Genomic DNA, 10,341 nt, shown 5'->3' on the forward strand with positions numbered 1-10,341 from the left:
TTCAGGGTTGAACCATACGAATCATACAAGCCTCAAACCATATGAACTTCAAAACAAATCAAACCATTATAATCATAGATGCAAGCCACAGGTACAGAGATTATATACGATCCTTGGATGCCACAGAGTGCGATGATATGAACCTCAGAAAAGCCATATGCAAAATATAAAGGAGGAAACTGTAGAACTCCAAGAAAAGAGAGAATTAAAAGTGAGGGTGACAATCCATGAACCAAACCAAGCTGTAAGAGACACCAAACTACCAACAATACGCTTCATATTCAAAGGAAATATCTCAGACATTATGACCCATGGAATTCCACCCATGCCCATTGAAAATGTTGCAATATAACCCAAAAGACCAATTAATGATAATTTTCTTGCAAGTAGTAGAAGAGAAGACCCATCAAAATGTCCCTGTGTGTAGAATGATCCAATAATGAAGCAGCTTATGCACATTCCTCCTGCAACAATCATTAGAAGTGGGTGCCTTCCATATTTGTCCATAATCAATGATGAGTGCACTGCCACCATCTGATGAAATCCTCTTTGCAATATTCTTTGCCAATTATGCTCCAACACATTATTACAAACTCTATTTTCTAATTCCCTTTTTAAATTTACTGATTTTGAATGAGGGCTTTTTCTTTGTCTCCTTGCAGGGATAGGAGCTGATGAAACTGCTGCCATTTGAAGAGATGGAGAATTTGATACATATTCTGAAAAAAAAAAAACATTAATGATTTCTTCTTCAAAACAGGGTTTTGAAGAAGAATCAATCTCACATTTGACATACAAGACGGAGTCTAACACCAATCACGCCATCACTGGCATGAGAGTCATTGTTCGATTTAGGAGGAGGGATGAAAAATTATGGTTTGGGAGCGTCAGGGATTTTATCGTAGAGCGTGCTAGACTGGGTATAAATCAAGTCTAAATATTGCACACGAGCAATGACTTGCTCTTCAGTGACGAATCCTCCTTTTGCCACATCTTCTGTAATGGAAGGTAATAATGACTTAATAAACCATTCAGCTAAAAGTTGATAAGGAACATACGTTTTTACCATTCTATGATGATGTCGCCACTCATGAATATGATCGGATATGTGAGTGGCCATTGTTTGCTTGAAATTTATAAGAATTTTTGTTCCTATTTCGTACCTTATCGATAACTGAAAATGGGTTAAAAAGGTTGTGGCTAGGGTGTTGAAGTTTTCAAATGATGCTCTGGGTAACTCGAGATACCATTTTGCTGCCGGACAAGTTAACTTCCTCTGAAAAAGGTGAAGCCTAATCGAATCAACGTTTAGGGTGTTTGATGAACACCACGGACGAAATGTCATCACATGATTCGACGGGTCTTCACCTAGATTTCCATTAAATTTAGGAATACTTGACGGAAGTTTATGCGGAATCGCTGGCCACCAAGGGGCGTAAGCAATTGGATCGTTTATTAGCCAATTTAGATCTAGTAACTCTATAGTTGCCACGAAGGGTAACTATTGATTCAGGTTTGGCGAAGCATACCCAAGATACGATGGGATTGCCTGAGCAGTTGGTCTTTGCATACCATCATAATGCATTTGATGCTGGTAACTTTGGTAAGGTTGATGGGCATAACCATTGTAGAGTGGTTGATTTTGACCGTGTTGAATATACGGTTGCCCACTATTTGCAAAGATTTGTTGCTCAGATCCTTGGTACACTTGTTGGAATTGCAGTTGTTGAAATTGCACCAGCCATGGTTGTGCAGCCATGTGTTGTTGTCCAATACTGACCATTTGACCAAGATGAGGGGTAATTGTACCCGTTTGGGCCTGTGTCATTCCACTAGTTGGCGATTGTGGTTGAGTCGCAGGGACAAGGGGCTGTTGCATTACAACCTAAGAAACCTGAGGTTGGCATACAACAGGCAACACTTGTACTTGTGGTAGCGTCACAATAGCTGGCATAGTTGGTATATTTGACATAGGTAAACATTGTTGCATCAAATATATAACTCTTGGTTGTTGAGGCAGTATTGGGACCCAACTGCTAGACGTAATTCCAGCATAACCTGAATTTTGTTGTGAACTCTTGTATGGTTGTCCTCCCGGAGGAGATAATGAAAGGGTATATTGCCCCCCATACGGTGGTAATCCAGTACTCAAAGGAATTGTTTGTTCTTGAGAACCGGACTGCCCAAATTGACACCCTGAAGGATCAATTTGTTGAGACTCAACATAAGAGTTCCCGGATACTATTCCGGATGAACAAACAGGAACAGACCATACTGTCAAAATAGCCCCTAAGTGGGCCCCTTCTAACAATTGAGAGCTAGTTGGGACAGATGGTCTACCAGTGAACATTGTTGGAGTGACGACAGGAGGTTCTGCTGTCACTGCGTCGGACGACACAGTCCTAGATGTCGACGGTTGTTCAGACATTTCTAGTCTATCCAAGAGATTGCCTAGCGATTCTATAGGAGCTTTCGATGACGGTAGACTAATTTCTGATGTAGAAGGATATAGAGTGATCCCGAATCCAAATCGCGATGGAGTACTAGATGGAGGATCATCCAAAATCTCTTGTATAGCAATCAAACCAGGTGGAAGAGGTAGACCATCAGGTCCGTAAAATATTTCTGGTGCCGAAGAAGGTATAGAATATGCAGCGATAAATGTTTGGGTAATAACACCTTCCAAATCAGCTGTAGATGGAGCTGGTTGAGTAATAAAAGTGTTTACCTTTACACTAGGATCAGTTATATTGTCCTTTGGTGGCTGCTGAACTTCTTCTGTAAAGGCAGGGATGCCAGAAATGTTTGGAGTAACCGGAGTCTCTGATGGTGTTGGAACACTTGTTCTAACTTTACCAGGGGATTTGGAACCGGTTAAATGAGTTCGCTTTGTCCGTAACAGTTTCGACTCTGGAGACAAAGATGGTTGACTCGTAAGCCTCTGCAAATGATGGGGTTTCAATTGACTTTCTTCCACGATTGTGGATTACTCGATCAACTAAAAATCAAGGGGAAGTATGTTTCCGAATTAGATGAATTTTAGGTGCTTTGACACAACTTGTTTTTTCAATTTTTAAGAGTCGAGAAAAAACAAAAGATGACTCTAGTGGCCTTCGATTTTTAATGAGCCTGAACTGACAAGTGCTCAGATGGACCTTTTCCTTTAAGGAGTCTAAAAAGGAATGAAAGAGACTGCTCTGGAAATATAGACAGAGGGATTACCAAACCAATCGCAAAACTGCAAAATACTTTTTACGGTACGGCAGTCAATCTTCCCAAATGCTGTGTTCAGTGCATTGCGATCGATAGGGCGGTAGACACGGATTCCTATGGATAAAGGATAAAGCCTATTGTGGTCTCCCAATATATACTCAATGGTACGTGGGAGCACAAGTCCGTACTAGCACTTATCGTCTCAAAGTGGAGGAATCACCCAACCATCAATGAAAACAACAGTTACCAGGCTTTACGACGCTGGAATACGTCTCTAGCCTAGACTTCTAAATGTTGTGCGTTAGGTTCCAAAGCGTTTTTAGATTCATTAAATTTATTTTACAGTTGATCTTGCTTAAGAAATTTTCCTTTCAGGTTCACCGCGTGATGTAGATGCACAATTCCTAAAATGCAATCTAAGATGATAAACAATCGTTTAATCTTATTTTTGCAATGAAAATCCTAGCTACTAAGGAAAGAGAGATGGCATTCTTTCAACATAGAGCAGAGAGCACACACTATATGCACTGTCCTAAATCAAACCAACAAACAGTCTAAATGCAAATGCACGTGTATTTGTTTTCAGCCTTCTTAATGTGTGAATGGTAAAAAGAAAGCTAAGCGCAAATCTGAACAATCAGATTCTCTTCTATGACTGAAAACGACACTTGCGACACTTTCAAATCAAGAAACGACAGTACAATTACGCTACTTATTTGTAAAAGAGAATTGAAAATGGCTCAAAATACATAAAAACATCTACAGTTCTTTGCACAATGGAGGCGGAATAATGGTAAGGAAGGGGGTTTCAATAGAGGTGTACTGACTACAGACAGCAAAACTCTTGAATAGAGCTGAAAAGAGTGAACACAGAAACCAAAATCTAGGAGCAGGAAAGACCTTGTTTGATCAGCACACCTGTAACAAAGTGAAAAAGAGATGCAGTGCAACTACTACTCTCGAGAAGTGTGATGCATCCAGGATTCACAGAAGAGACAGTGCGCTGGACCAGGGACAAGACTTTAACCGGGTTTCGGGTCACAGTTTGCAGCTCAGTTCAAGGATTTAGGCCGAGCAAGTGGTAATCAGTAAATTGATCATAGGGGTAGATCTAAAGAGGTTACTAGAGCCACCACAAGAGAAATTAGAGAGCTTGTAAATCAATTGTTCAATTCATAAACAAAACTTGGAGATAGACTGAAGTATCATTGATCTACTTTGCACTTGCATAGAAAATGCAGTTCGAAGGCTAGCTAGCTTGACTTCAGACTCTGTCTGTAAGTTTATAAAGCAAACAAATGTAGATAAACAAACAATCTATTTTCTCCCCAGCGGAGTCGCCATTTTTTTATCGGTAAATCTAGTGTCTATGCAGAGCTGCTAGTCCCACTAAGGCTGGTAGCTACCTTAGAAACAAACAAACTAAAACTACTTTCGTTTTCCTTTATGCGAAATAGATAAGAGGGGAATAAGGAGACCAACCTCTATCTTGTGCTTGGTTCCTCGCTCGATTCCTCTCCCTTTTGATAGATCTTTTCCACTCGCTTCCTCGTCTACCCAGCTTCAAAGAGCACCTATAGAATCAATGCAGCATAACACTATCCAAGAACATAGATCTATTACCATAAACAATATAGGACCAGATATATATTGACCACACAAATGCATATAACATCAATCATACAAGAATGTGGAGGAAAACTTGAATGGCTTTATTGATAATCAAGAAAGAGAAAAGAGGATTACAACCAATGGTTCTGACCTAGCATCATCCTCTTAGCAATAAATCCCTTCTTCACCTCATGAAAATCTTAGATCACCCAACACTATGATATTTCACCAAGAAACCAACAACACTTCCTTACAAGATACCAAATTCTAGCCTCTGGATCTCTGGGATGAGGGATCCATATATATATGTTTGCAAGGGGGGTGAGTCAGCTTTTGAAAGTTGATTAGTGTCCTCTCTCTGATAGTTCTTGATTCCACTTGGAGATTGATGATCTCTTACTCATCCCTAGGCGAATGCAGAGAGGCAAGTGTCATAGGAGAAGTTTCTAGAAGATTCCATGATCCTCCACCTTGCATATTGACCCTGCCATTTGTCCACTCTCACCCATTGCAGCCCATAGAAGGGCTTTTCAAGATGCATCACACCTCCTGTTTGTATTTAGGTGGGATGCAGCGCACTTTGACCATGGAGCAGGTGAGATGGTCTAGTTTTGACCAGTTATGAGCAGTATTTCATGGAGAACTTATGGGAGAATATGTAATCGGTTGACCTTGTTCTTTTAGAGGTTGGAACAACACTTTTAGGGACTTAAGAGCCCTTGGTCTATGGACATTTATGATTGGGGTTGCAGTGCCCAAAAATGTCTATAACATTGCTTTTATTATTTTACATTGTTTCATGGCTCCAATGCTAGCTCTAGTCTTCTTTCCTCCATGGTTGATTATGTTGATGTTTGAGAGGGGATTTGTCTCCAGCAGCCTTGGCTCAAAATTAATTAATTTTTCTCCCCTTTTTCAGTTGCACTCTTCCCATATAGAAATTAAATCTGGACAATATTCCATTGCATGTGTGTTAACCCTGCACTAAGAGCACCAAAGTCTTCTTGGTAATGCGCAACCCCTTGTGACATGCCCCTCTTGGTCATAGTTGTATCGACTAACTGAACCCTTTCTCCTATTTGTCCCCCCTTGTTCCTCCACTTCCTTTTCTTCAAGGAGTCTCATTGATTCTTTAGGTTGATCTATCCAATTGGTCTGCTAGCGAATCTAGCACTCTACATTGATGAGTATGATGAGTTGGCGAAGCACAGAATTCACAAAAGCTGTTGTTCAGAACATTGGAATACTTATGTAGGATAATTCATAGACAAGGTAGATGCCCATACCTTCTAAATATTTGACAATACTCTGATGATGTTGTACTTTTCTGGTTTTGAAATGCATGAAATTGAGTGTGTCCTATGTATAAACCTTGCGTCCCTATCTGCGCAACTCCTGCAGTTGGTAGGGCTGTGGACGGCCTTGCCGGTGTGGAAGGAGTGCTTGGCCTCCATAACCTTGGGAATTTTGTTGCATGATTCCCCTCAACAAGGTAGTTGGTGCACCATACATGTGACCGTGTAGGTCATGCTGGTTGCAAGTCCTTTAGCTTCTCTGTTAAATATGTGATTTTATGTTGTAGAAATAATATAAAATGTTCATGTGAGGTTTCTCCCCCCCAGTATTCATGTGGTTATCCTACCATAACCTCAATCCTAGTCACATGTTCTAGGTGTTAGACTCCGTCTCATGTCAGAGATTGATTCTTCTTCAAAACAGGGTTTTGAAGAAGAAATCATTTAAATGTGCTTTTTAGATTATGTAATTTGTTCTTCAGCTCTTCAACTGGCAGCGATTTCAAGCTCCTACCTCTGTAAAAGCACAAAGAAAACAAAGCATACATCAGACTCTACTGTTGATGAATTTGGTCAGGTTTTATCCTCATATGGTTTCAACTATCATAGCACAGAGGTTCTCTACAGTGGCACCCTTGGTACAGAGCTTACTTGTGAAATATTCATCGGTCCAGTTTACTATCAAACTTAGTCATATGGTTTCAGATTAATTTCAGGACAATGTCTTTGTGCAATTATTTTGCTTCATCCAGTATCGCTGACGATGCATTTTATGAGCTGCAAAATCCTCAAGAACAAATTCAGGCTTATGTGTTGGATGCGGTTCGAGCAAATGTTCCAAAGATGAATTTGGATGAATTATTTGAGCAAAAGGGCGATGTTGCCAAAGTTGTGTTAGAAGAGCTTGAAAAAGAAATAGGGTCATATGGGAATAACATACGACAGATACTTGTGGTTGATATAGTTCTGGATCTTTCAGTACAGAAGGCAATGAATGAGATCAATGCAGCTCAACGACTTCAACTTGCAAGTGTTTCGTAGCATATCTATGTGACCTTTATTGGATCAATTTCTGATCTGGCAGCCTCTCTTTCGGTGAACTAGACTAAATTTTGGGTATCCAATTGGTATTCTCTAAGGCTCATGTTTGTTTGACTGTGATATTTTCTAAAGCTCGCAGCCTATTACAGTGATCTGAATACATTTCTCTGTGGGTTACATATCGCTTTGTCTAAATAATTCAGTGGTTAGATTCATAATATGTGGATCGTATTTCCGAAAGAAATGGATCGCACCATGATTTTGACGCATTTTTTGTGGCTTGTGTAACTTGGATTGCACATTACCATGATTCTGAGGCAATATTTTATGTATCTCACTTGCTCCATCTCCGTGGAAGCAATCTGAATTGATGATCAGTTCGTATTATCTGCTCATTGCCATCAGTTCGTATTATCTGGAAAGAGATGGTTGTGCGACCACTATCAGTGCAGGAATTACCAGATATGTGGCAAATGCTATGGTGCAGACAAAAAACTTGATAAAGAAGATAGGCATCCTATCAATAATTCAGGTGAGAGATTTTCATATAGATATCAACAAGGATAAAGATGAGATTATAGAAAGTGAATTCTTTGATACGCGCCAGGCCTTCTTAAGTCTTTGTCAGGGGAATCATTACCAATTTGATACTCTACATCGGGCTAAACATTCTTCCATGATGATTCTTTATCACCTTCATCATCCAACGGCACCTGCGTTTGTGAGTACATGTAATGTATGCCACCATGATATTGAGACGGGATAGGGATGGCGTTGTGAAAGTTGCATTGATTTTGACATGTGTAATTCCTGCTATCAAAATAATGATTCCACGGGTCACCCTAATAAGCTGATAGCCCATCCCTCAAATGCTGAGTACAATTCACAAAATCAGGAAGCTCGACAGAGAAGGGTCCTACAGCTGCAGATGATGTTGGACCTCTTGGCACATGCTTCTCTGCGTTGCTCTCCTCAGTGCCAATATACAAATTGCCGCAGAGTAAAAGGGCTTTTTCGTCATGGAAGACAGTGTAAAATTCGTGCTTCTGGGGGTTGTTCTCTTTGCAAGAAAATGTGGTATCTGTTACAATTACATGGACGGGCTTGCAAAGAATCTGAATGCCGTGTGCCTCACTGCAAAGATTTAAAGGAACACAATCAAAGGTTGTAACAACAAATGGAATCAGGGCGCAAAGCTGCTGAGGCAATAGATTCAACGTTTGAGACAAATGAAAAAGCACAGAAGTAAGAAATTTCAATGTCAATAAACTAGTTGTCATTCTTGGATTTGGCCAAATGAGTCAGGTTCTTGCCAACTTTTCGTCCACTCCTTTAGTTGCTGCGTTAGATGGAGATCTGTCTGGCATGCCTTATGTAGCATTTGACTCGGATCGTTAGAAAGATTGCTCGAAATCTTGGCTTTCCAGTTCTTTATGAGGATGGATCACGACCAATTATGTTGCAGACAGCTGGTATTACTCTACCAAAAGCGTAATGGTCATGTATTCTGGAAAGAAAATTACTGTGCAGTCCGTTGAAAGGCTCCGATACTCTGTACAGGACTCTGTTCCATGATTTCCGCCAGCGATTGATCCTTTGGAGATTTTGTGGGAGATGTGCCTCTTAGAAGGCGGATGGTGAGTTATTGTTGATGCATTGGACGTGTTGGAGTTCGATGAGTGACTCTGCTTGTTGGTTCGTTCTTGCATATAAATTTAAATTAAACTGTGAATGAAATCGTGCTCATTACAGTTGTCACCATGAGCTGAAAGGACAGGATTTTAGTTTAAAATTGACAAATGTAACACAACCAAAGAATGAGACTCGATTTAAGACTTCAGTTCTGATCCTGTGGAGATCTGCGCTCCAACATTTATCTTTTAATTAGCCAATGATCAGAGGATTTTTAGGGACACGGTTCTGTTTTAGAATAGGTGAAAACACTCTTTCCTATTTTTGTAATTGCAGTTGAAACAACACCTGGGCTGTTGGATCGATTTGTTTTTTTCCTTAGCAGCATTTTATTATTGTATTAAAAAAAATTCATTTGTAAGAAAGGGGAGGAGAAAATTCTGAGCGCTGGAGGAGAACTGAGCTCCATTGTACAGTATTTGACAGAGGGATTTTTAATGAAATTTCACAGCTCTAACTTCTGAGATCCCTGTGGTATGTTAATTTAGCATAGGTGTTTCTTGTGTTTCATATGTAATCTGTTATGTTCCATTTCACTACATGATCATATCTAATTGAACAAATGAAGGGTTAAAGTGAGAATTCATGCCTGCCATGCTCCACTTTTAAGTTTGTTCAATTCAATGTTTTCTTCTGTTTAAGGAGGATTCAAAGTTATTGTTTGCCCTCCTTAGCTCCTCACCAGTCTTGCCATCCCATTTAAAAATCTAGATTTGATGCTAAATGTCTTGCCTACCTTGCCTCAGTCGATAACCTGTGTTGTTCATTATATTTCTCTGTTTCAAGCTGTGATTTTTCCCATGCAGCCCAGAAAAACCCCGTTATTTAATTAAAAACCCCAAATCAACCTTTGTAATCAGTTTACTAGCCTAATATCAGTGTTACCTTGTTGCTCATCTCATCCTATTGAAAATCTACCGAGATCGACCGGAGAGAGCCTTCTCCTGCCCCGTAGGGCTAGCTACGAGGCTGAATGGTTTGATGTAGCTTTGAGATTTTCCTTTTCAGCCTGAGGTGAAATGTCAAGCGCTAACATACTGGCGACCATACTGGGGAGAACATTCAACTTGTTGATTGTCTTGTCCCAGTACATGCAATCAAGGTGCAGATCTGATGTTGATGGTGGACAGCAGTCAGATACATATGCAGGCTGAACCATTCACCTGGCGACTCCAACTCGATCCAGACATTCTAACGCATGCTCATCTGTTCATGCAATGGACGGGTATGTGGCAGACTCTGCACTTCGTGAAGCTCTAAACGGAGTTAGAGAGTGGTTAGTAGACATTGAAATTAATGAAGAATTTTTCAGTATTTTCTTTCAATGTTTGAAATCTCCGAAACTTCATCTTGAAAGCAAAACTAGATTTTGTGAGTTAGTTGTTGAAAGAGTTGAAAAGGAGATTCAGTATCTCGATGAGCAGATTCAGTCATATGATTTCCAAGACCCTAAAAAGTTTTTGGAAATCGTTCCTCCATTGAAACAAGA

General features: G+C 40.1%; 1 pseudogene; it reads left to right on the plus strand.

Moving 5' to 3' along the window:
* Window positions 1–6,839: 6,839 nt before the first annotated feature.
* On the plus strand, window positions 6,840–7,160 carry LOC149262816 (hypersensitive-induced response protein 4 pseudogene; annotated as a pseudogene).
* The last annotated feature ends 3,181 nt before the right edge of the window (window positions 7,161–10,341 follow it).

Source organism: Pinus tabuliformis, chromosome 6 (genome assembly GCF_031772625.1).
Source record: "Pinus tabuliformis cultivar Carrire ecotype Pingquan chromosome 6, CPIR1, whole genome shotgun sequence".
Lineage (NCBI taxonomy): Eukaryota > Viridiplantae > Streptophyta > Pinopsida > Pinales > Pinaceae > Pinus > Pinus tabuliformis.